The sequence below is a fragment of the Coturnix japonica genome, chromosome 5 (assembly GCF_054131305.1).
Source record: "Coturnix japonica strain WE chromosome 5, WE-NBRP24, whole genome shotgun sequence".
Classification (NCBI taxonomy): Eukaryota; Metazoa; Chordata; class Aves; order Galliformes; family Phasianidae; genus Coturnix; species Coturnix japonica.
Genome location: NC_140667.1, coordinates 11,777,198 through 11,803,740, shown reverse-complemented (window position 1 = coordinate 11,803,740; position 26,543 = coordinate 11,777,198). Strand labels below are relative to the sequence as shown.

The 26,543-nt window shown below is 37.3% G+C and overlaps 1 long non-coding RNA gene across 1 annotated transcript; it reads right to left on the bottom strand.

The window, feature by feature from the left end:
• Positions 1-433: 433 nt before the first annotated feature.
• On the bottom strand, positions 434-23,276 carry LOC146760678 (uncharacterized). The gene is made up of 3 exons (XR_014946879.1): positions 23,099-23,276; positions 17,316-17,431; positions 434-2,769 (listed from the first exon to the last, which is right to left on the bottom strand). It is a non-coding gene; the product is annotated as an uncharacterized LOC146760678 (long non-coding RNA).
• Positions 23,277-26,543: the final 3,267 nt, after the last annotated feature.

Sequence of the window (26,543 nt, the reverse complement as noted above, 5' to 3'; positions counted from 1 at the left end):
TAGTCTTCTCTTTTTCTTTTTAATTTTTTAATTACTTATCTCGACAAACAATCCCTCCTGCTTTTCACTGCTTATCTCTTTTAATTGTCGTTTGTTTGGATTTTTTCATCCACACACTGGAGTTGAGGATGATTAAGCCTGGACATCAGAACCATCAGTAGCAAGAAAGTGATTTAAGTACAGAATTAAGTAGGGAAGGTTTGAGTGTTGGGTTTTTTGTTGTTTGGTTTTTGTTGTTGTTGTTTTTATGGTAGTCTTTTTTTGTTGGCAATGGCTTTTTATAGTCAAAGAGTGTAGTTAATGGAGGGCTTGAGATAAAAACCTTCAAGATTGTATCTGGTATCTCAAGCTTTTCTTTTGTTTCATTAGCAATAGTTCCTCATTCAGTCTAACCAATTGCATATGTCCAGAACATGCATCTTGTGGATCATTACATTTAAGATATTCACCTGAAACTATACCTTTTTTGAGAGCCTTTCATTATTAATTGGAGTTTTTAACAGGGATCGTTTATGAAGAAAAAAAGAAAATATGGGAGGTATTATTTTCTGTGCAGATCTATTTTAATTTTATTTGGACATTTATATATTGGTTTATGCTTTACTTTGAAAACCAGAGAAAAATAACAAGACTGTGGTCTACAGTGCACACAGGCTTAGCCGCAAGTTGTTCCATCATATTGCTAAAACATAACAAACTTTCCTGAAACATATGTAGATCATTAGTGGTCTAAACTAAGTGCTGTTTATTGATTCTAAGAGTCCATTCCTACGTGTAGAAAGCTACATGTAGCTTTTGGTGAGCTCACCCATAATCCTTTTCATCCCCAAATCTTCCCTGATGTAAAGTTGTTTTGAGGGACATGGTCTAGTAAGAACTATTGGTGATGGGTGGATGGTTGGACTGGATGACCTTGTAGGTCTTTTCCAACCTTGGTGATTCTGTGGAAGTGTAACACCTCCAAATTTGTACTATTACCATTAGTGAATTAAAAAAAAACCCACAACATTTGAAGATGTGCAGATACGTAAATCCATGTAGATGGTTTCTGTGTGCACCTGATTTGCACTGAACATTTTGCTGCATATACGTTACATGGTTTTATTGTGATATAAATGCTGTTAAACCTCACAGCATATTTCTCAGAGTTTTGCAGTATTTTACATCTCTGTTCGTGTCTTCTCAGTAAACTGCAGAAAATTAGATTTGCATTTGTTTTATTACAATGTGAAATATTTGTAACTTATTAGAAGTGATGCATGCATTAATTTAAAAAAAAAAAAAATCAAATAAAAGTCTCCATTAGTCCAAATTAAAACAGCAGTTGAGAAGAGAAAAAGAAAGAAGAAAGATCTTGTTAAGGACAGAGCTGTACACATTTATGTAATAAAAGCATGGCTGACCTTTTCACAGTACCCAAAATTGCCAGCTACTGTAAGGCTTTCCATAAGCTGCCTGCCAAATTTATAGAAAAACTGGCCACCTTCCTACTGTTCACATCTGTGTTCAGTTGCATGCAGCAAGAACATAAGACATCGAGAATGGTTGATTAGAGCCAATTTGTAATATAATTTCTGACGAGAAAGCTACTTTATCATAGGAAAGCACCCAAACAAGTACTCTTGATTGTTAAGGAATATTTGATTAATAACAGATCACTGGAAACCTACTACATATTACAGTCAGTTAAATCACTTCATCATGCCTGAAACAAATATTTCCATTGTAGCAACTTTAAAGAGAAAGCACTACCTCTAATTTTCATTGTCCAGAGGTTTGGATTCCTGTTAAAACAAGGAGAACAACTGCAAAGCATGTTTTCATTATTAATGAGCATTTAATGACCCCAACAAACCACCACATGAGCTGGCAAAAGAGGAAGCTTTTTCTTTGGAAAGGCACAATACTGCACTAGTCTAGTTTGGAACCTGAATTTTAAACTTTGTGTGTGAGATATTCATTACCAGGCACAATCTTGCAAAAAAATCCTGATTATTGAATGAATGCATTTGTGTTAGCTCATCAGACTTTCTCCTACAGTTACACTAAAGTGAAGAATCAGTTTAATCCAAACTCTAAGGCTGCCATGATATTCCCAGTTACCCTGGAATGCAGCTGCTTAAAGCAGCTGCTGCCATAGCTACTCATGATGTCTCAGAGTTCCCAATTCAAACCTAACTACACAGACAGTCCCACTACTCCCTAACACTCAGGACACCTAGCTTTAAATGTAAGTTTTCTGCCTTGTGAAAGGAAAAAGACTTGTTGAATTTAGGTAACTGCTGACTCAAGACTAAGTATTTATGCCACAGGTGTAATACAGAAACACAATTCAAATACATGATTGAAAACCCTTTCAATAGCCAGAAGAACTATGTATGAACAGTTAGAACAGTCTTTTGGATATGTTTTACCCGACGACCTTAACAAATGAAATTTCAACAGTGACCAAGTTTACTCTGAAATGTTTTCAAAGTCTAACAGAGGGCTCAAAGTTTGACCAACAGTAATACAGCAAGCATAGAACGGCACTGCAGTGTACTGACTTGATTGTTGTGCATGGTACAACACAGTCGGATGTTTACAAAAGCCAAAATTGCCAGAGAACTGTCAATTGCATTTAAAATATGGTGCAAGTGGAAAAAAAAAAAGCGCACGAAGCCCTTACCTTTGATGCTCAATGTCACATGCAGTGTCAGTGCTGTGATCTGAGATATCTTTGGCAAAACTGAGAAAGCTGGACTCTTCTGTTTGGGTCTTTTCTTTTACCTGCAAGGACAGACACAAAGCAAAAAAATAATATTAATGATAGTACAAAGTACACCTGGGACATCTTAAACAAAAATTGCTATTATGATGGAGGAAATGACAACTTTTTGACCAATAAACTTCTCTTTCAATTTCACAAACAGAATGCATTTACAATCACTAAAGACATTTGTAGTCTAGCCACCATTATCAATACAAGTACTTAAATAAAAGCATCACACTTGATTTATTGAGGTTTATTGTGAGAATGTCTATCTTTAGTGAAGTGATTGAAATACGAAACATATGACTGCATTAAACAACTAAACATAAAATAAAAAATACATATCAGGGAGTAATGCATCCTGTTTTATTATGTTGGCTCACAATATCAGAGGCAGTTGTTGGTAGTAGAGGTTGGACCTTCCCAACCAACAGTTCATTACATTTTGTTGCTGAGTGACACATGGCAGCAGAGGGGCATTATGACAAATGGCGTTTGACATGGAAGTGCAGATGAAGCAAAGATGTGCCATTGAGTTCCTCCATGAGGAAAAAGTGAAACCCGCTGACATTCATCAGTGCTTCCTGAACATGTATGGAGACCAAACAGCAAACGTGAGCACAGTGAAGCAGTGGGTGGTGTGTTTATGCAGTGGCAACAATGACATGAAAGACAAGCCATGCTCTGGACAGCCACGCAGCATGCAAACTCCTGTTCATGTCTGGCAAAAATGCACAACTAATGGTGGTGGCTATGATGAAAAATATTATTTGTAACTGAGCATTTGCACTACCAAATAATGCTACTGTGCTCCCTGTATTTACTGTAGTTTCCCCAAAAATACATAGAAGGCATTACTTTCAGAGCAGTCTACGTAAATCTATAAATCTTGAGACAGTTTTAATGACTGAAAATCTGAAGGTTTTGTTTTATTGGTAATTTCTAAGCTTTCATTAAAAAGAAAAAGATAGAAAATTATACACCTTGATCTTGAAATGTATTCTTAACAAATGTGACAACAAATGACAAAGCAATAAATTAAAAATACTTCTTGAGACCTGTGAGTTTTGCTATTGCATTAAAAATAAAGAACCATAGAAAGTTAAAAAAAAAAAAAAAAAAAAGATTTTCATTGGAAAATAATTCAAACATGAATGTGACTGCATGTAAATAAGGACTGTTACTGATCACTTATATAATTGTTGTTCTAGCTGTAATATTTTAAATGTTCTCAAATGGACTTTTTGGACAACAATAAAAGGAATGCGCACACTGGTCTTTAATTTAAAAGACAGCTGTATATGCTTGTTCCTATTATGTTAATGCTACTCCAGACCAGTGTTTAATATAGGAGAGTGTCATACATAAACATAGTGAAGATATCACTAGAAGACATTCCTGTTTTCCTGTGTGTCATTAAAGAAAAAAAATTTAGAAACACTGTTGTGATCTACAGATTGAGCTTTTTATGCTTAACATAAACATAACAATTCAAATATTCCAAGGTAGGAATAATTTCCATACCTTGCCCATTTTCCAAGAGGTTAGCCACTTGTACTCTTTGACAAAGATTATTTTTATTCCTCTCCGTGCAAGAAAAAATAATAAGCAAAATCTCTGAAAGAGAATATCAGTCTGCCCTGTTGGGACTCACACTTCGGCAGAGGATAGAATCAAAGTAGTGTGTGCAGACTCGAGGCAGAACACCAAGAAGTCACATAGGAAGAGTCTGTTCTACATCAGAAGGAACAGAACAACCACAGTTATTTTACTAGTTAAGCAAATAAAGATACTTTCCAACTTATATTTCATTGACACAGTGACACGATAAGTCCAATTAACTATCAAAGAAATATGAATCCGATCAACATTTTCTATGACCCTCAAGTAGATTGCAACGCGAATACCCGAATGTCATTTTTTCCTCCTCGGTTCTAGTCCAGGGCTGAAGTAAAAGCCATGTGAAAATGAACTAAATGAGTTGTTTCTGTTTCTGCCTTTTTAGCTTCCACTTGGGAGAAGCTTGAAGCTTTTTGCTCTGTTTGGTTGGAAGAGAGAGTTTACCTCGTAAAAAGTAAGAGTTGCTTATTCTCATCTCCTTCAGTGAACTCTAAGGTCTTACATGGCTCCTACACAGGCTCAAATATTTGGTATGAAAGGGCAAAGAAAAAACTGATTGAGACCTCCTAGTATTTTCCAAACTCACTCCTGTCCTCTCTATATTGCAGTATTTCCATCTACATTTCACAGAAATTCTTGTACATAGTTACCTGTACACTCACTTGCAAGCTGGTGAGTTAGGGATTTAGGAAGGCACAGAAAAGAAGGATGTTGCCAACATTTGTGATGGCTTTTAAATGCCAGAATACTAGGAGAGAGAGGTAGATTGCCATGTCAGGCAGAAAGCGAATAAGTCCCTGGGGAGTATTTGAGAAGCATTAATCTTGGTGAATTGGACTACTGGAATGTACTTCCAAAGACTCAATTAACTGTTTCACTGGACGTTGGCATTTGTAATATGAATAGCATAATAAACACAACATAGTCCATACCTGAAACAACAGAGGGCTGATTAGCAGTACCATAATCAATAAATAAAAATACAAAGTATGATTAAAGTGACTCCTGGCGTGTGAACAAACAACATACAAAAAGCTAGGTTTTCCAGGCTCGTATGAAAAGTGACACTAGCTCCTCAACCAAGATGGAGAGGTCTGGAGACATCAGGTCTTAGCATGGGACAGGATGCGTCTCTGTGTTCACTCATGCTGTAGAATCCTCCCTACTGACATAGCCTGCAAGGTGAAATTAGGGGCAGTATTGCTGCCGCATGTGCAGAGGTCTTTCTTGGATGAAGGACTAAATGCCAACTTAAAGATGCTTTTGATAAGGTTTTGTGGTGTGAATTTTGTTTAGTTGCATTCACTCACCACATGCAAAAAGTGATTCTGAAATTTCTCTCTTAAATATTTACCATGTCATCTAAATTGTCATATGCTCAGCTTACACTGACAAACAACAGCACTTCATGGCTTAAGCCAGTAATGAGAAAAGCATGAACATAATATTTTCAAGCCAAAAGGAAAGTCTTCCTCATATACAGTCAGTATGCAAACTTAGAAGTGATATACATTCCTAAAAGATGCAAAACAAGCAAGCAAACAAACAAACAAAGAGATTAAAAATGTCAACATTGTTGTTGTTATGGGTTTTTTTTGCACTTGCTAATAAACTCTAGAAAGAATGGGCTGGAGAATAGGTATTGCTTCAAAGTGAAGTTAGTGAATGAAGACTCAGGAGATCTTTGGTCATTTCCCAGCTACGTTATAAAGTTTTTGTGTGTCTCCAGGTAAGTCGGTTTATTTCCATCAGCAAAGGGAAAAGCATTTATCTCATTCTGGTTCACTACCTTATATACTTATATACTACTACTTTTATTTCTCTGCTGTCTTAGTTCTGACATTTCAAGATCCAAAGTTAATCAAGCTGTGTAGTTCTACTATTGCTCTTTCTTTCTTCTTGCTTCCCAGTAACAAAGTATTATGTGTGTATGCTTATTGGTATTGATTGCTCATGGTGTCACGATATAACACAAAGCCCCAGGTGCCACAAAATTTTGTTATGGAATGCACTGTATAGACTGCTAAAGGTGCTTAACACACTGTAACAAGTCAGCAAAAAGGCTACAAATAGCTCAAGGTATTAACAGAATTTTCTCAAGCTAACAGCAAATGCAACCAAAATAAACATGAAGCATGTCTCACATTGGGGGTGGCACGTGCCATTAAGGGACTGTTTATCGCTTTCAAAGGCAGTGTTGATAGACTTGGCAGTAAGGCTTTTTAAAGCCTTTGGAAGGATAATTATATGTTTTCTCTGGGCACATGCTAGAAATTCAAGACAGTTTATTAAGGAGAATACCGAATACATGATAAAAATCAACTTATTTACTGTTAATTTCCATAGAAGAATTGCAGAAATTAATTTAGATGGACTGAAATTTGCAGTGGCAACTGAAGCAGATCAACAGATGCTTAGGTACTTATTTTGTACCTAAGTATCTGGAAATTCTAGCATTACACTCTAGTGTAAACATTTACCACATTAAAAAAAATAAAATCAATATGCAATTTTATTCTATGAAAGCTCAATATAATAGCTACTTGGCAAAGATAAATGGAAGGTGGCTTACTAGAAGTCAAATTAGGCACTAGTGATTGCATTGAGTGTATTCAATTACTGCATCTATTGTTGAAGCAACAATAATTTCTCTTAATTGATTTATGCAGAATCTAAAACCCAAAAATGTCTCAATAGCACCTGAACAGTTTTGTCTCTCTGTCTGTGCAAAAACAAGGCATGTGCATGTTTCCAATATTCAAAATAAGCCTTAAAGAATAATCTCAGCTCAAACACAACGTTCACTAAAACACTAAATCTTCAACACAAGCCATTATGTTATTTATTTTCTAAGACTGTGATACACCGTGAGCTTTCTAGGAAGTGTCAAACTCTTTCAGTTCATGAGAATCACTAACTGCAGTTTGGAGCCACCAGGAATTAGGTGTTGAACTGGAGGCTTGGATTGAAACTAGATACTTTCCTTTTGTGATGTTTAAAGAGTGCACTGTGTGTCCAACAATACCTTGTTCCCCTCAAAATAATCTAATTCTTTTGGCTGTTCTTGGCTCTTAGAAATACTTAGGATATAAAGTTGTTGACAAGTAGGGAAAGTTATTTTTTTTCAAAGCAGTGCATTTCATCAGGCCTGTTGTGCTCCCTGATGGTACCTGCTCTGTGCAGGCCTGGATCAGAATCACACGCCTAATTTCTGCTGCTTCACAAACAATTCACAAATCCAGCAGAGCAAGCATTGTCTCCAGCCTGTAATCTATCAGTCACCATCACATCTTTGCATAATATGCCAAAGTAAGATTTATATCTAGAGATAGTCATTGCTTGGTTAAGTAAACCATACCTTCCCTGAAGAACTATGATGTGCATTGCCCAGTGTGGTCTTTGTCAAGACTTTCAATTCTTTTTTCCTATTAATTTAAATAGTTCTTATCACTAGATACGCATGATGCACCCAAATGAGTACAAACAGAAGCCAGATAGATGAGATGCTTTTCTTGATAATCCATTGAATGTTTAGTTAGGTCCTCAGTTCTGTATTATTCCCTTGTGTAACCCTAGATGCAGAGCTTGGGTAACCCACATGTAAAATAGAACAATATGTCCCTTTCTCAGCATGCAGTGTATGCCTGTTCATTTCAAAGAAGGAACTGTCTTCTCTTCAAAGCCTTCTTCTCCCTGTATTAATACTGACCAGACCATCTTAAAGAATATATGTCAACAACATTCACTATACATATGGCATTACACAGCAGAGTGAGGTTCAAATTTCAATCATGAATGCGTATTTGGCTTCAATCATCTTTTCTTCAGTAGATCAGAATTATTATCCTCATTTCACAGATGGAAAATCAAGATGAGGAAAGGGAATATCACCTCCTTTACAGGTCACTCAATGTGTCAGTGGCAAACTTGGATACAAAATTAGAGGGGATTTTTGGGTAGCAAACACTACTCTATTAAGAAGGCAACACTGATTTTGGTCTTGTGAACAATATCCTTATACAAATTCACTAAAACCAAGACCCTAATACAAAATTATAGCAAGGTACACTACTGTCCCAGGATAATCGCATCTAATAGTTAAAATACTGCAGTGACAAATAGAGACTCTGTGATAGTACAAGAAGTCAAGATGTATTGCAACTTCTGTACATTTTATTGGAGACACTTCTAAAAATAATCTCCTTCTTACAGACGTCACTGCTTTCCTTGACTCATGGGATGCCGTGGTAGAAAAAAGATAACTAACTGAAACTTCAGCTGTGATAGTGCCTTTAATTACTGACGCATGGTTCTCACTTCTCAAAGCTCACAGCCAAAATAAACCACAATGGAATATATATTTAACAATAGCTGAAGTATAGGAACAGTGCTGAGCACATTAGGTTAGCTTTCCACCCATAAGAGTCAAACTCAAACAAAACCCTTAAAATTAATGATCACCATCACAATATTTGTTTGTTTCCTGGTATTCTTCTTATAAAGATACAAACAGATAAGAACATTCATGAATTCCCAATTCTACCATCAAATGCTTTGCAGAGACCTTTGACTACAAGCTTACGTGGGAGTAAACTGAAAAGTTACTTAAATAGCAACACTGAACTTAACAGCTCAGCAATGTGTGAACATTCTTTAATCTTCATCCAATATTCAAATCATGGCCAAGATAAATGCAGCATGGGTTTATTTTGTATTCATTTAAGGTTTTACATGAGTACTGGAACAAAGCCATTTACAGTACTCTATCAAAAACACATTATTTCTCTCTCAATCTCAGTGTTCACCTCTCCTAACACTCTTGATTCCCAGACAGAAAAGCTGAACCAAAGTACAGCCTCATAGATCTCCATCTTGTCCACCAGTGTCCTGTGAAAAAGCATTGTGATGCTGTTGCTGTAGTCAACAAGGCTAAAAGAAAATAAGGGATTGAGAACAGCAAGGGGATAAAACAGAAGGGGCAGCAAAATTGCCGTTCCACAGGAGGATTCCAGTCACATATCAACTAAGCACATGTCATGTGGTAAATTATACTTATGAAGGGCAAAAATTGAGATTTAGAGCACAGCATCATGAAATGTACACTGGTGAACGAGTGGCAGTTTAATTATGGGAGAATATAAAAGGAATTTTTTACATAAGTTCTGAGGATTAACTAAAATTCATCGGAATTCACGTGAATCAGCTGTAAAATTAACTAAATACTGTAAAGCACACAACTTTTTCCTCAATCAATCAAAAAACTTGACAGATAAGGATCATGTTCCTTATGTGGAAATGTCAAAAGCATCAGTCCTTAACAAATTCAAAATCATTGTCTCATTTTCTTACCACAGTCATGTACAAGCCTATTACATAACAGTTTTGAACAGTAGTATAGGCACGTCCAGCTTAATCAGAGAGAAAATACCTCAATGGAATAGCAATAATTAATTTATACAGAAACTTAAGGAAACCCTGTTAGGAAAAAGTATGCCAAACTATTTTTGTATCATGAGATACTGATAGATTTTAAAAAAAAAAAAAAAAAAAAAAGCTTCACATGTTGAAAACAACCTAGCTCTATTTAATGAATTGGCAATTCAAATTACTTAGTAAAAGTGCAGCATTATAATTGCCTATTTCAGATGGGGTAATGAATATTTTGGAGTATGCATAAAATATGATGAAATAGTACAATATAATCATTGTGATTAAACGTGGAGAGGAAATATATGTGCATTTTTTGCACTATTCACTTCCTTTCCTTCACATGTTTTTCTCTATACTATTAAAATAGTATCAGACTTACGCTTAAATTTTTCTTACATAGAATATATTCATTTATGGAAACACAATTCTTTCCATGGCAACCAACCTTCATGTAAGGAATTCAGAATGTGCGAGCTTAACTGCAGGTGAACAGGAGCAGGAAAGGCTAGCAGTGTAGAAAAGGTGACATAGACGTGTCCAGCCCTCTAATGCAGAATTGCTGTGAAATGCTGTAAAACATCAGCTTGGAGAGATAAAAGATGCTTTTCTCATATTTGCTGTATGAAAAGAGAAATCATTGCATGCAGCTGCACTGAGTGCAGGGCTGGCAGCAAGACCCCTAAGTTGGCGCCCGGTGGTGAGGCCCCTAAGGTGTGACCTGGTGGTGAGGCTCCTAAGATGGCACCTGGTGGTGAGGCCCTTAAGGCGGTGCCCAGTGGTGAGGCCCCTAATATGGTGCCCAGCAGCTGCCCTGGCTTACTTAAAATCATTAATTTTTTTTAATTTTAGTGTATTTACTCACAGGAGTGTGCATTTTCAGGGAGGGCTGGTTTCCAGGGCCTAAAGGCTGGGATAAGGACCACAGGGCAGGGAAACTGCTCGGTCCATGAAAGAAATTCTAAATCTGCAATTGCCTCTGTATAATGGGCTGAAAACAAAACAAAACGCCCTGGCACTATCAGCTCCAGTTATACAGATGTCGCCTTGTTGCAAATCCAGGTCCTGTATATTAAATATGCTATGACAAATACTGTCATATTCACCCTCCCTAACACCAAAGTGGCAAAAATCCCTATCATCAGTCCCTTTAAATATGCAACTGAACCCAAGCTGAAATCAGTGTTTCACTTTCAGCCACTGGCACAGCTACCAATACATTTCATTAAACAGAAAGGAGGCAAAGAGAGGATAAAGCAACAAATATAACAGGCAAAATAAAGCAAATAGGTTTTTTTTGTCTGACGCCTGTAGACAGTGGAAATAAACAAAATGTAAAAAGAAAGAAGTTGCTCAGTACCTTCCTCAGCACTATGGGTAAATTACTTGTTTCTTCTGGAAGAGGTATTTTAGCACAGTGGGATGTTCTTGTGTTGTGACAAGATAATGTGTGTGTAAAGCACTCCTATAATTTAGCTGTCACAAAGGCGCGCCTACTCAAGTGCATGTGTGTCAATGGAGAATTAGCTTTGATCTGTAAAATACATCAGATGGTTTCCATTCCTTACTCTGAATCGACTCAGTTTGATAAAGAAATTAATCTGACTATTTTTCTTATACGTATTGTCAGGATGTTTAATCTCTGGAACTGATGCCGTGATTGCATCCAGCTGTACGTAAAATAAAAAAATACCAACCAACTAATGTTAACATAGATAAAAATCACTTACTTTTTTTTAAAAATTATTTATCTCAGCATTTCCTGTTTAGAGTATATTAGACATTTAAGAGCTGTCGGGGGGCAGAGAAAATGGATATTTAATCCCAAACAGACACATTCAATTGTGGATCTGCAAAATATATTTTCAATAACTTTTGTAATTTCAGCATTAGCGAACCAGATGTGAATGTAGAGCAATTTTCTTGACTGTTCCTTCCAACACTAAGACTGACTTAAGCTTGTATCTATCTCCTCTCTCATTCAAACATCTGCAAGTTTAAAGAAGTGAGGAGGTACCGATGAGGATATGAATCCTTACATGCTCCAGCAGAAGACAGCTTTAACCACAGCTGGTGCCAAGCTTTTTCACTACAATGTTTTTTCTTTCAAACAAAAATTTAGCATTAGCCTGGACTCCAAGCTCTTCAATAAGTGCTTTTTCAGATAATCAACATACAAACAGAAAGCAAAACTGACTCAGATTTCCAGGAATAAGATCATAATGGAAAATGATAAGCATATACTGTAAAGCTAGGGTAACAATTTGCATCTATTTTTAAGAAGTCAATATCCTTTGAAGCTGACATTTACTTTGAGAGACTGATCTGTTTCCTACTTTACTCATTTACTTCCTGCACGTGCTCACTTGGATGCTCAAAATGCTTACTGTAAGAAATTGCAATGCGCTTTCTACACTGAGCATGTTTCAGAGTTTAGCTGTGGACAAAATTCATCTGTAATTCTTCATTTGGCACATGGGGAAAAAGCAAAAAGGCTAAGCATGAGATAACAAAATCTTTTTAAATAGAGTATTTATCTCACATATTTCTTACAGCCATACCAACTGTAACACTCCAAAATCTCACCTCTAGGCAGAGACGAGTCCTTAATTAAGAATTTAAGGCCAGGGATAGCCTATGGTCATTTAGTACAGCACAAAAAAAGAGAACCTGGGATGACAAATGAAAAACATGCCTATACTAGCTCTTACAGCATGTTACATGTTTGTTTCATCTTGTCTCATTTGCTTGTTTCCAAAGACTACTTTTCTAGAATGAAAACATCAATTTTGGAGAATATATGTTAGTCTTTACTGCTAGTACTGTACTTCTACAAATTAATACACTAATAATCTAACATAATACATGTGTTAATACTGGTGAAGGAAGAGGAAAATATGCACAGAGGTGGGCTGTTTCAGCTTCTGATGAAATCCAGGTGACAGGGCAAAGAAAGATGAAGCTGATAAAATTTTTAAACTTCTGAACTTCTTAGGGAGGAGCGTAGAGGAGAGAAGGAACTGAGCAACTGTGCTGAACAATCAGAGCCAAGTCACCTGAGCAGGAGGAAGCAAAGTGGTATCAAGAGGCACCAAATCTCTTCTCAGTCTCTCCATGTCCACATGTGTGTAAGTGGCTATTAGCTGTCATAAGCAGCAGTTAATCTCTGAACATCAAAAAAAATACACCCATATTTGCAAGATATCTTCCAAGAACAATTCTCAGATGTGAAAAAGACAAAGGCAGTCCTGTCTGTACTTTCAGCCATACCAGGGAAGAACAAGAAGTGTTTCACAATACAGCCTGTATGATTTGTTGCAAAGTCACAGGAATCAACAACTTTGTCATCAATCCTTTGCTTTGGGAACCAGCTCTTCTCCAGTCGTCACAAGGCAACTCACCTCTAATTTTGTCAGTGATATCAGGTTCTGCTAGCTCCTGATCTGCTTTCCCTTAGGTATCTTCCTTAATTACCACCAGGAGCACCCTCCCTGCAGAAAACAAACTAACATCCCTTAACCTTTTTCAAGTCCTCCCTCACCACTAAGTCCTACTCTGAAGCTACTACTGTCACCTAATGATGGTCAGGCAGGTGGCAAAAGCATAGGATGCTACTGCTTCATTGACTGCACTGCTCTACCTCATGGGAGGAAATACTTATTTTACTTTTCTTGCTTTCTTTTTGCCTACAAACTATTTCCTTTGTTACATCCTCCCCAAAGAAAGAGAGGAAAAGAATCCAAGTCAAATCAGAGCAAAAATCCTAGCATTTCCTTTAAAAAAAATGAAAAGGAAAGGAACAAAAAGCTATCCTTGTTCAGTGATCCATTATTACTTCATCATCATCTTCTCAAATTATTCATCTGATATCTTGGACTCCAGAAACACGCTATCCTTTTACTACTGATATGAATGATATGAGATGATACATGGGATACATGGGATTTCATCTTCATCTGTGCTCTTGGCTGCAACCATTTTAAAGGACTAGTAGTAACAGGTGTACTTAGAACTAAACTCAACTAAGATGAGATTTGTTGTGAGAAGGGAAGCAACAAAGTGGAATGCAAACCTGCTAAAGACTACGTTTTTGGCTTAACAGTGTGCTAAAAAAGCACGCATGAACTTGTGGGTCCATAAAAAATGGCAGCATTTAAGTGTGCAGAAGTTTATTATATAGAAGTTGTAGGTTTGTTTCGGGCTTGAAAAAAACTAGAAATACACAAAGCCAGAATGTGAGTAGGCAGAAAATCTTAATAGATGTGTCCTCAGAATACATTCTGAGGAAACTTGTCATAGAAAGAGTTTAATGTCTTTCAGATACTCCGTGCTGCTCAATAATCAAACAGAATTAAAGCTTAGTTAATTACACAGTTTGAAATGAATGTATTAGTTACTTAATGGCACCACTTCTATCCCTAATAGACTTCAAGCTGTATAGCAAAATCAGGAATTGGAAAAGAAGCTCAGCATGATTTGCAATATGCACAGATAATGGACAGAGACCATTAACTGCCTTTAGTGGTGTGCACATCAAGAACTTACTGAAGAAAGAATACAAGTACCTGAATCATGTGCTACAGCGAATGTGAAAACAGGAATTCTCTAATCTCTGGTAGAAAGGTAAATGCAATGGTTGAGGAAATAATAACTTCTAGGGCAAGAAAAGCTGGACTAACTACCAATGTACAGGAAATAACAAAGGAACAGTATTCTTTTGATGAAGGTTTGAAATCTTCATTCATAAAAGGAGACGGTCAGTATTTTGCACCAGAATGTGTCATCCCCTGAAGCACTTCAGTAGCTTTAACCAAAATAGCACACATATATACACCTATTTTAGAGTCAATAGTGAGCAAAGAATTATGCTGAAATTCCCAAATGTTTCACAGCATCTGACGTAGAAAAAAGTGATGCATTCGACTCCATCTGCCTGAAGGTAATGCAGGCATACACTCAGACTACACAGAAAAGCTGTGAAAGAAAGGAACAAACTTCCAGATGTCTGGAGATATTTACAACAGGCTATTACTTTTGTGTAACCAGGAAGCCGTGTACTGGTACTGGTCACCACCATCATCACTAGGGGTTGGACTAGGTGATTTCTAGAGGTCCCTTCCAATCCCTACAGTTCTGTGATTCTGTGATCACAATATTTGTTTATCATTAAAAAGAATTCAGAGGGTTTAAAACTTGACGCCGTCACACACTGCAAAACTTTTAACAGCAGAGGTCTATATGCTTCCCTTACTTACACAGGCTTTCTTAACACACATAAAACACCATTGCAATGCAACTTTGATCTTGCCACCCAAGAAAGTCCTTGCCTGCAGTTTATAAATACTTGTCCTTGCCTGCTTTATAAATACTAATTTGCTGTTTTAGAAAATGGGTAGACTTGTATCCTATGATCAGAAATGTAAATCATCTACAAAAGAGTGTATTTATATCCCAAAAATTTAGACAGGCAAAGGTGTGCACATATTTCATAATACTGTTATATTAAATGTGGAATAACCATTTCAGATCCACAAGAAAGACCACAGGTTTTCTGTAAAGGAATGACAACAAAATCAACCATGTCCAAAAGCTGACAACTGGAAATGCACAAAGAAATCTCCAGTCGTCTTGTAGGCAAATTATCACAAAACTGATTGGGTAGCCTCACACTATCCTTCACTAAATGTAATTAATTGTGTAATTCTGTGATATGCATATGCAGCATTAGCTTGTAAAATTAGCCACTATGAAAGAAACTTCCATTCAGCATCTAGCAATGTGTTAGACATATCTGCAGTGCCAACTATCTTAGTAATTATAATCTGACCCCAATTCCCATCATTATAGAATTTTTGCATTAACATAAGAACTAGAGATTTCCTTCTCACAACTGCTTTAATAAAATGACCTTATTGTTTTTCAGCAGTAAAGAAGTTATACACTAACATTATGCTATACGCTTGGCTTGTATCCATGTCTTTATGGATATCTTTGTGTCAGTAAGCTTTACTTTTGTCTGTTATCATTAGATCAATCATTTCTTAGACTGAAAAACTAAATAAATAAACCAACAAATTCAAGTTGTTGGAAAACACAAAGTGGAAAACCAACTACTGTTACTCTTACCCCTAAACCTCTACTTGGCAGTGGTGCACACCATACTGCAGAAGCCACTGCATTATACAGTCAACAAAAATTCAGACAACTTACAGTCATTAAAAACTCAATGTGAAGCTTGGAGCTTGTGTGAGGTTGATAAAGCCAGCACAGTCCCATAAAATGAGGCCAGTTCAGCCAAGTCTTTCACACCACTTTCAGAGCTACTACAGACACTGCCTTAACCTTGCCATTGCTGCACATCCTTCTGTGGTACACATGCAGCTTGCTTGCTTATTCCCTTGGTGAGAAAATACAGAATCAACACACTGTCACTCTTGCTGTCCAGGCCCTTCTGGCTTACTGGCTGAGGAAGGGATTTCCTAATGGGCCTTTGTGGCTACTCCAGTTTAGAGACTGGGGAAAAGTTACACACGGGTATATGCCTCTGCAATGCCAAGCTACCATTAGCATAGTGAAGATGCTCTTAGAAACACCAGGGAAGAAGAAAAGAACTGAGCTTCACCTGTGAGGTGGTAATGACAGCTTCTAGAAGGGCCATACAGCAGAAGATTGCTCTGTGTCTCTGGTGAAGGAATAAGGATACATGCAGAGTTTCCATTCTCTGAATCTTATGGTTAACATGCAGTACGTTCCTACTTAGAGTCTTCATTTTCTTTGAGCTACATGCAACAGAAGTACCAGAATACCAAGTACTAGGACACTACTCAAACTGCAGTTCTGGTCTTGTGCTGTGCTGGGGAACATGAACAAATATCTTATAACTGTGCATAAAAAAAGATTTACTGCCGCTTTTTTTTTTTTTTTTTTCCAGCAAGAATACCAAGCAGTAACATGAATTTCTTCTAATTTTAAATATAAGTGCCAGGCTGAGTGACCCATACAGCTTTTCCTTCCTGCGTATGCGGTGCCCTACTTATATGGCTTTTTGCACATCCCCAGCTATGAGTATATGCAACTCGGTGCCTAATGCAAGTATGCCATTGGATCTTGCATCTGTGAAGTCAAAATTTCTTTTCTGCTAGCTTTCATTTGAACAAGTCTTCCATTGTAAAAAGAGAAGGACAACTATATCTGTACAGAGGAATATAAAAAGACCCTCTTATAGTTTCGGTCTAAAACTTTGTGGGCAAAAATTAGATGTGAATAAACTGACAAGTGAATGTACCCACTGTAGCTCCAATAGTTTGAATCTACCACAATTATTCTCTCCAGGTTGTAAAATCAGATTCAAAAGATTATTTAACACGGGTTCATGCAAATGGGATGTAAAATGATAAAACATGTTCATGTGTTCTAAAGCATCAGCAGAGTATCACTTAGTAATTTACAGCTGAAACACTATGAAAGAATGACGTCCAAGCAAAGCAGGGATAAAAAAAACCTGTGTCCTTCTTACCACTTTAGGATTCAGCATCTTCTGAACTCAGCAACGTCTTGCTCTTTGATTTCAAATGGCATCAGTAGGTTCTTTGGAACTTCATGACTTTGTTCCCAGCTGCTGTTTGTCGACTTCTTAATAAACGATTAAGACAAAGCAAAATGAATCACAGTGACAGCGATATACTAGAATTAAGTAGCTTCCTCATTAAATTATGTAAGTCAACAATGAAATATAAATTTACAAATGTTTCTATTACTAAACTTCTGCTGTTACCAGCAACAGGCTTTAATAGGTAGAAATATTTATTTTAATAACTGGCTCAATTAAATTTGTTTTACCTTGCCTAGACTACAGAAGATTCTTATTTTATCAACATTTTATCAACATGTTTCTTATGAATCAGTGAATAGCAAAACTCTCAGCTGGACTCTTGCCTCTGCTCTTCATCTGGATTTGATCTGACTCTCATGAGCTCACTGTTACATCATTCAGAGAAAAAAATTCAGATAACTCCAGTGTCAAAGTAGTTCAGCCTCCACCCCATCCCCCCCCCTTTTTTTTTTTACGCAAAGAATGAGCAGTTTTCTTTTTAGCATAGCATTCAGCTAGCTTCCTGCCTCACCCATCCCTTACGCACACAAGGCCAATGTCATACTCACATTACCTTCTACAAACTGAACTTAAACACATCAGCCACATATTTGCTTTTTAAAAACATAGCTATGGAAAGTGCTTAACAAAAGAAATCAAAGGATTTTAGAATATTTTTAACTGACTTAAACTAGGAAGGGATTCCACACGATGCTACAAAGAAGCAGTTAGTATATCATGTGAAAGTTTGCTCGAGAGCAGCAATCCTGCAAATTCTTCAAAAGCAGATTAAAATCTTATGAATGATTCAAATACAATGACTGAAATATTAACCATTTTATTTATGACATTCTAAGGGCCTGTCCTAAGAAGAGCTTGTGAAGCAGAGTCCCCTCTTACTTGCAAGATATCTAATATAACTTTGTAGTAAAACCTATTTATGTCAGTACATTGAAAATTTACTTTTGCTCAGCGGCAGCAGTTTGATGCATTCTTGGGCCATCACTAACGTCTGCTATGTGTTTACATCTCCTTTTAGTTGTCCTGGGAGATTCTGGGAAGCTAATCACATGCACCATCTCATATTTATTAAACCAATCTTCTGAAACAGGCAGTCCATGTCAATAGTGAAACCATGCACATTTCACTCTACCAAGAACGACTGATATCGGCTTTCATGCATCATGCAGACACAGCCTTACAAAATGCTACTTAATCTCAGAACTTCTCCCCAAAAGAAGCATCTTGGTGTGATTTTTTCAGTAGCTTCCACAATGCTCAAGTTAATGCCACATGAAACCTCAGCAACTTCTTCTCCAAAAGCTAAAAGGATCATTTTTTCTCATTTCTCTCTTCCTATTCCTTATCATCTCTCCCTATTGAATACAACAATATTTCAGTACGTTAACCTTAGGATTTTTTCTGTGCTATGGTCTGTAAAATTCTGTAACTCTATACATTCTAAATGGTATCAATTTTAGCCAAGACTTAAGAGTTGTACTTTCTATTGGAAGAAAACTGTCCAGTCCTGGAAACTGCTGAGAGCACTGAAGTCCACTTAAAAATGTCTTCTATGAGTTTTCCACAACTGGCTAAACTATTACTAGAGCTTATTGTCCATCCTCATAGCCACGGGTCTTTCTGCTCTTATAAAATGAAATTATCTTTTTCTAAAAATGGATTGCTCCCAGCTGTCTGCTGGGAGTGAATCCTGGCCCAAACCAGCTAATCTCATGTCCAAGAAACGATCAGGAAAAACCGTGACCGGGTCAAACAGAAGAGGCAAGAACTGTTCTAACAGGAAGCAACACAGGCAATCAAGATTCAGTACTGGGAAATATTCCCTGTTACTGCTGGACAGGAATTACAACTTGGCACTGCCTAGAAACCATAAAACCCTATTTAGTGCAATGCTAGATATACACTAAGTATTGGAGACTCAGATAAAAGCTTTTATTTTTCTTTTCCTCTCTCTTATGAAAGGTTACATGTAATACTCTCTCCTTTCATTAGCATGGCAATAAACAAGCATAAAGGACAAATATTCTTTTAAAATTTTCTCTTGAGTCTAGAAATGATGACAGATCTGAAATAATTTCAGTTTTGCAGTTGGCAGCCTTGTGCTATTCTCTGAGCTAATATAGCAGAGCAGCTTGTTTCAACAGTTCCAAGTTCTCTAACAAGACCAAGAGTGTTGCATTTCACAGTTGAACCGCTGGGGACTGAATGTCAACTCCACCAGTTCCTTGAGTTTGGTAACACTGTGAGCTCTTTTTACTACATAGGTACATAAAAGATAAATGCAGATCATGAGAAGTCATGCCCCAGCAGCAATGAGATTTTTTCCACACACACAGCAGGCAGGCACCCATGTGAGGCTCACATGTTACAAGTTCAACATCTGCACCTCCATTACCCCATCATACAACCTAATCACAGTCTTGTTTATAAAAGCTCCAATAAAAAGTCAAGACGTTGCTCCCCTGAATCAGCTCCTTTTATCATATGATTTTTCCTTTTCCTGTAATCCAAATAAGGTGCCATGAGTTCATGTGTGCCTGCCCCAGTGGGCTACCACCTATCTGGCAGCAGGTGGGTCTCTTTCTTTCAATGGAGCACTCCACAAAACAGCCTTTCACTCTGTTATCATGGGGCAAATTTCAGTCCCACTAAAACCTACTGTCCAATTGCCTTTGTGTAATTGCAGCCACAGCCCAACATGCACTGCTGCAGACAAAAAGCCACAGCAGTTTGGAAACATGCTTTATTCATCCGAGATTTAATGACCTATTTGCTTTTTCCAGAAGACTACATGTTGTGTCATTTTGCTCTAACAGATACTACAAACAGCTCTTCTTAAAGCTGTGACCCTTAATTTTGTTTGCTGGTTTTGCATAATGTGAAAAGACACGTTTAACAGTCTCTCCAGTAACAGTGAGAGTCACTGCAGTGGATTTATTCTAAGAATTCTCTTCACATACATAAATTCCCAATGAATCTCAGCTCTTTGTAATGATAACTCACATAAAATCTCCTCTTACAATTGCTTATGTCCTGACATTCTTCTTGATGTGTGTTTGATTTCCCTTTTCCTGTTATTCTTGTCCTCTATCAGCAAATTTATTTTATGTAACGGCCTGAAGGAGAAGTGAGTCTTTTCAGGATGATAGGACAAAGGTGTTTCAGAGATGACGTTTGTGGAGTAGTTGTCACCATGATTTAACTTAACAATTTAAAGGTAAGCCGATTAGCCAAATTCACGACAGATACTGAGAAATTAGATTTCACTGTATTTAGGCAACATGCATGATGTAGGTTTGGAGTGGTCTAGTTAAATATGGAGGCTATTTACTTATATTTTTATAGATTATTTCTTATGTTTGTTGTTAGTTTTCTTTAAAAACAAACAAACAAACAAACAAAAAGCTCCCCACAACATTAGCAACACTTTTTGGCCTTACTTTCCGAAGACGTTTTGTCCCAGGATATCAAACAGCAGCCATTATTGCACAAACGTAACACATAGCAATGTGAGCCTTGCACTGTTTAAAAGTACTTTGTAACAATTACATATTCTGCCACCTTTGTCACTTGTTGCAAAAAGCTGAGGGATTGTAACAGTTGCCTTCAGAGTCGTGTTGCTATGGCGTGCTGATACACAAAGAGCAATGCTCACACAGTTACTCATCTGTGACCAAAGTTAGCCACTCATCGTCCCCACCACTGCAGCCTACACCACGTAGCAGTCCCATGAGCTGCACACATTCTATTTGACAGGAAGTAATGGTCTGGATGGAGGCGATGAAGTGAAAGAAGCGTTCATCTTATATCAGTACAAACAGCAAAACCCAGCACCGATGCTTTTCGTAAAGATATCTGTGCTCTCAGCTGTAAATGTACCCTTCTCCTCTTCATCTCCCTGTTTCTTCTGACACTTCAATTGTAAGAAAGCTTTATTTTGGATTGCGTTCTGTATGAAAAGTGGCACTGTCCTCAGAGGAATAGATCACTGACCCACAAAAGCCTTGGTATGGTTACCAATCAGCCTTTTGAACACACTCAGGGATTCACCAAAGTTATCTAGGCTGAAGAAATCTTATCAAAGTCTTCTGTATTATACCAACTGCAGAAGCATCAAGGGGAATTTTATGCTAATGATTCTCTTTAATCTCCATATAATTCAGGCCAGCTAAAAATAGATCTTTTACAAACAATGAATCATCATGACTTTAAGTGAATGCATTTCTGCCACAATAAAGTTGAAGTCTCTGTTCCATAGCACCTTTCTTCCCTCTCTTCATCTAACAAGCAGCCAACAAGCCACTTGACAATAATAAATACCATTATTTGTCTTTCTACTCTCCTTATTCAACTACAAATAGCATGACCAGAGACAAGTAAAGAATTCCAAACACCACATTAATTGGAAGGATAAAATTATTTCAGAGGAAAAACAACATTTACCAATTGATTAGAATTAACAAAATTGGACATGAGATTGTCAGACCTCGTGGAGGTAGGAAAAGTCAAGGTAGTTTCTTTCCAGAGGTGAGGTGGGGGAAAGGAACCTAATCCCAGGGATGGCTTGTAGACCTACTTTTACTGCTGTCCCACTCTCCTGAAATGTGAGGGAAGCCAGAGATACACGGAGTGACTGAAGCTATTTGTATGATTAATTAGTGCCCATGTAACCTTGTAGATCAGATCTGTCTCAAAAAATTTCATTTAGTGGTATTCTATACGCAAAGATTTCTCTCAGTATGTCACCATGAGAAGAAAAAAATAGCTTTGAAAATGCTCTAAGGCAGGTCTGCACATTAAGGAAATACTTTTGTACTTCTTAGCCTATTTTACTCAAAGCTGCCACTGCTGAAGAGAAGTACAAACAGTCATGTTTAAATCCTAAACACTAATTCTTCTGGCAGCTGATAAACTACTCACCTCTCAGTGACAGTATAATTATTTCCTAACATAGTTCTGGATTCCTTGAATTTTACCAACACCCTCCTGAAATTCCCTTCAGACTGATATATAAGATAAAGGTTTGTATGCATTTTTCTTAGACAGCAGGTGGAATAAATGAACAACTAAATGGCAAAGGCCACTGTTAATATCAGAGAGTTTGAGGGCAAAGTGAGATCCAGGTGTTGGCTGATGAAAAGTAACCATGAGAAAAGCTGAAACGTTGTTTCCTGGGCTTTTAAAAGCCTCCCCGCTTGAACTTCTCTCTTCTTGCTTTTGAATCTCATTATATTTTATTCTATACTGGTCAGTGAAAGTTAAGTATTATTCCAGAGTTAAGATCAATTTCATATTTCAGCCCATGAAACATCATGGATCTGATATGGTAGGGTCCTATGCAGATGCCAATCTTGGGCAGCATGACAGCAGCAAATCCCCATAAGAAACAACGGCTCAGCTGCTACCCAGTGCTAGACAATCTCTGCGACCCCGTGCACCATGAAGAATTACAGAACATGAAGCACTATTTAATCTTAAAAATTTCTATTTTAAGCTCTTGCAATATGTGCATATGTTTACACAAATATATATGCCAACAAAATCAACAGGTACAGATACAAAATACAGACCAAGAGAAAAAGAAGAGTAATCGTGGAGCCTGTAACTGTGCAAACAGCCTAAGCAGAGAAACAGATCTTGCAGGACGCATAGTAGACTGGTTCTGCCAGGCAATGGACATCACTTACCTCTCCGTAATCCTTCCTGGACAGCTGAAGAGGCCTGTTAGTTGAGAATATGCCATTTTCTGCTCTGTCAAGTTTCCCAGTGTAGAGTACAGAGTGGTCCAAGTGTCTGAACTTTGGATCACGATGATGATAAGAATGTTCTTCAGAGACCACAGAATTTCTCCAGGACTCTGAATTTTACTTGAACAAAGCATACAATTACGTTTGGTTATTTGCCTTCAAAGTGACTGCCTAAATCTCACTGTCTTGCTGATACTTTAAACATATGACCAAGAAAATTGCTTTCTCCTCAGTCTGAAGGCGCTCTAAATGGCTGAAGTATAAGCTGAACTGGAACTGCACACTCGTTAGGATTCTGATTTTTATATTTTCTGCCAGCAAGTGTTGGAAGAGCTCCCTTCTGGACCAGCAGTTACAGACACAGGTACACTAAAAGCAGTTTTGCATGTTCAGATCTTACGGGAACTTTCCTATAAGTGCGTATGTAAGGAGATAGATTACCAGGAAAGGCATATTATAATATGAATTGTAATAAACACTGATACAGTAATTCACTTTTGTGGTCACAGACCACAGTGAAGAAGGTGGGAGAGAATACAGCTACGGGAAGACCGTTGATTTCAAATTTTCCTACAGACAGGAAGAGGAAAGCATAGAGAACAGCTAATGAAAATCCAGAGAAAGCACCAAACATAGAAAAAAGTACAGTTAAAGTGCTATGAGACAGACAACGCGTTAAAAATACAGCAGCTTCCTTGCTATCAAGCACCGCCTCTGTCTTTCTCTGTGCTAACTCTTAAGTTGCTACATTCAAAGAAGAATGAACACTGAAGTGCAACTCCTCATTTTGAGTTACCACTAGAAATCAGTGCAGTGGACAAGTGAACGCATCACTTCAAGGACACAAAATTAAAGTAATTAATGTAGTAGTCCGCAGTGAGCCACGGTAGATCCCACCATAGGATATCTGATGGAGCTTTCTAAGGCTTAGAACAGCCTGTTGATGAGCACTACTGATGCTTGACATGGAACACATGCAGGCGTTTCTTTAAAGTAAAATTGTAACAGCAGTCAAAGAAGCCCTTAATGAGTACAAACACTTTTCATGTTCTCTCTGTTATGCAGCGATTGAGGTATATTGTTTTTCACTGAACACTGAAGTGCCATCAAGTGCATTATGCTTCCCTGCTTACACCCTTCTTTGTGTAATTTCTGGGCATTAAGGAACCCTCACAGAGGTGGAAATACTGAGGGCTTGTGGTCTAGAATGTAAGATACCAATTTACAGAGCAAGTCTATGTAAGTTATTCTTTAAGCCCTCCTGGCTCAGAATAAGCAGGAGATTTTTTAACCTTTGGGGCCTAATTGACCAAATGAGACAGGAACAGACTCTTTCAGGTGGGTTAAGTTCCTTTGCATGCATTGCAAACCCAGAATATCAGCGTGGGGATTGAAAAATTCATGTAGGTTCCCACGTGACTTAATGTTCATCTACCATATGCATTCATATTTTTATTCCACAGGGTTTTCTTTCTCAGGAGTAAAACATGCAAATTGTTTTCTTGCATTAATTAAACTAGCCTACAAACTGAAATGTATGCCAGGGAAGTCTTTCCTTGAAGATTCTCCTGAAAGCTTTCCAGATTTGTACACTTCATTATTTTCACACCACACTGTACTTCATTTTTAATACCTTCAATGTTTTTTTTGTAAGGTGTGGGATTATAAAACTTAAAATTACGAATCTACTGATTACTTTCAAGGAAAATGAGCACTATCTTCATAATGGCTCCTTCATAAATTAAGTTAGGTGGGTAATTGCAGCAGCCTACTTAGCCTACATAAAAGCAACAACAACAAAAAAAACCCAGTAATTTTGTTTTATTCTTGCTTACTATTTTTTAAATATATTATTGGTTCTTTGTTACTGAATATAGGATGCAGATTTCAGATTAAAAACCCTTTTTCAAGTTCTCTTTTAACTGAATGTTCCATTGTGCAATGAGCTACAAGTAATCTCAGTGCTAAGAGTCGGGGGAAAATCCTAAAGTACCTAACCCTTCTAATGAGATTACATATAATTGTGAAATCTGTGAATAATCTCCCTTAGGAAATAATAAAAATAGATCCAATTTGGTAAATCACGGTATATTGGTGTATTAATGCTTTCAAATAAATTCAGTTGAAGGGGAAAAAGAAAACATGCTTGTAAGTTGCTTGCCTGTTGGGCAAATATTAATAACAATATCCTCACTTTGCTGTCAGCTCCATTTTTCAGCTGCTGAAATCTTCCTACTCCAACTGGAAAGAGATGCAAAAAAAAATCATAAATACTTAGCACCGGTTCTTCTCTATGTTGATATGTAAATATTCTTAAATGGAAGGAACAGGTTCCTTTCACTCCCTCTGTAGGGGAGACAGCACAATAACAATGGACAAAAGATCGTCGCACGTGCTCCAGCCTTCTTGAACAAGCCATTTCTAAGTGCCTTTGAACTGTGGGAAATACCCTCCAGAGCTTCTTGAGCTTTGTATTTTTTAGGCACAAGTCTCTATCACTTAATATTCTGGTTACTCCTTTCTTAGGCTAAAAACGTTAACAAAAAGAAAGCAGATCTGTCGACAGGAAATGCTACTAAACACTGATTCCATATCTTGACTAACACGTTGCAGAAACAAATTAAATCAAGTCTGCCACTGAGGCATTTTCAGGGTGAATGATGTGAATTGGTCAATCCATGTACTTTTCTTCATCAGCACAATTACAACACAACAGGTTTCTGAAGTTTCTTCTGCTTCTGAAGTTTCTTCTGCTTCTGAAATTTCTCCATTTTGGCATTTATTTTACACATAAATTTAAAACAATATAATAAAGGACAGAGATGCCCACTGGGAAACTGCACAAGTAATTTTCTTCAGTTTTGTGACTCCAGTAACATTTCAGGTGTGTGGCTGTTTGCATAGCTGTACCTTTGTGAAGTCAAAGCTTTGAAGCTGAAGATTTTTTGCACTGCATTTTAAAATTATTTCTATTTAAAAACACACATTTATACTTTAAAAAAACAAACAAACAAAAAAAAAATAATTTTCCCCTCAAAAATATATTTATAACTTTTTCTCCTGGGCAAAAACATATTTTAAAAAAATAAGATGGCACTACTTAGAAGTGTAAGCTCACTTAATATTATATTTTAAGCACCAGGCTGAAATTTAATAACTTGATTCCTTTTTGGAGGTGTTCCTACTATGTCAACACAGTGCACAAGTTAATATTGCCATTCTGATTAAAGATCAGTTTATCCCCCCCCCCCTTTTTTTTTTTTTCCCAGAGCATCCTGATATTAGCTAGCCAGCATGTGCTCTGCAATGTATAATACCAGAACACAGTCAAAGACCACCTTCTGTCTCCTCACACCCACCAAATAGGATGCCCAGCTTGTCCATT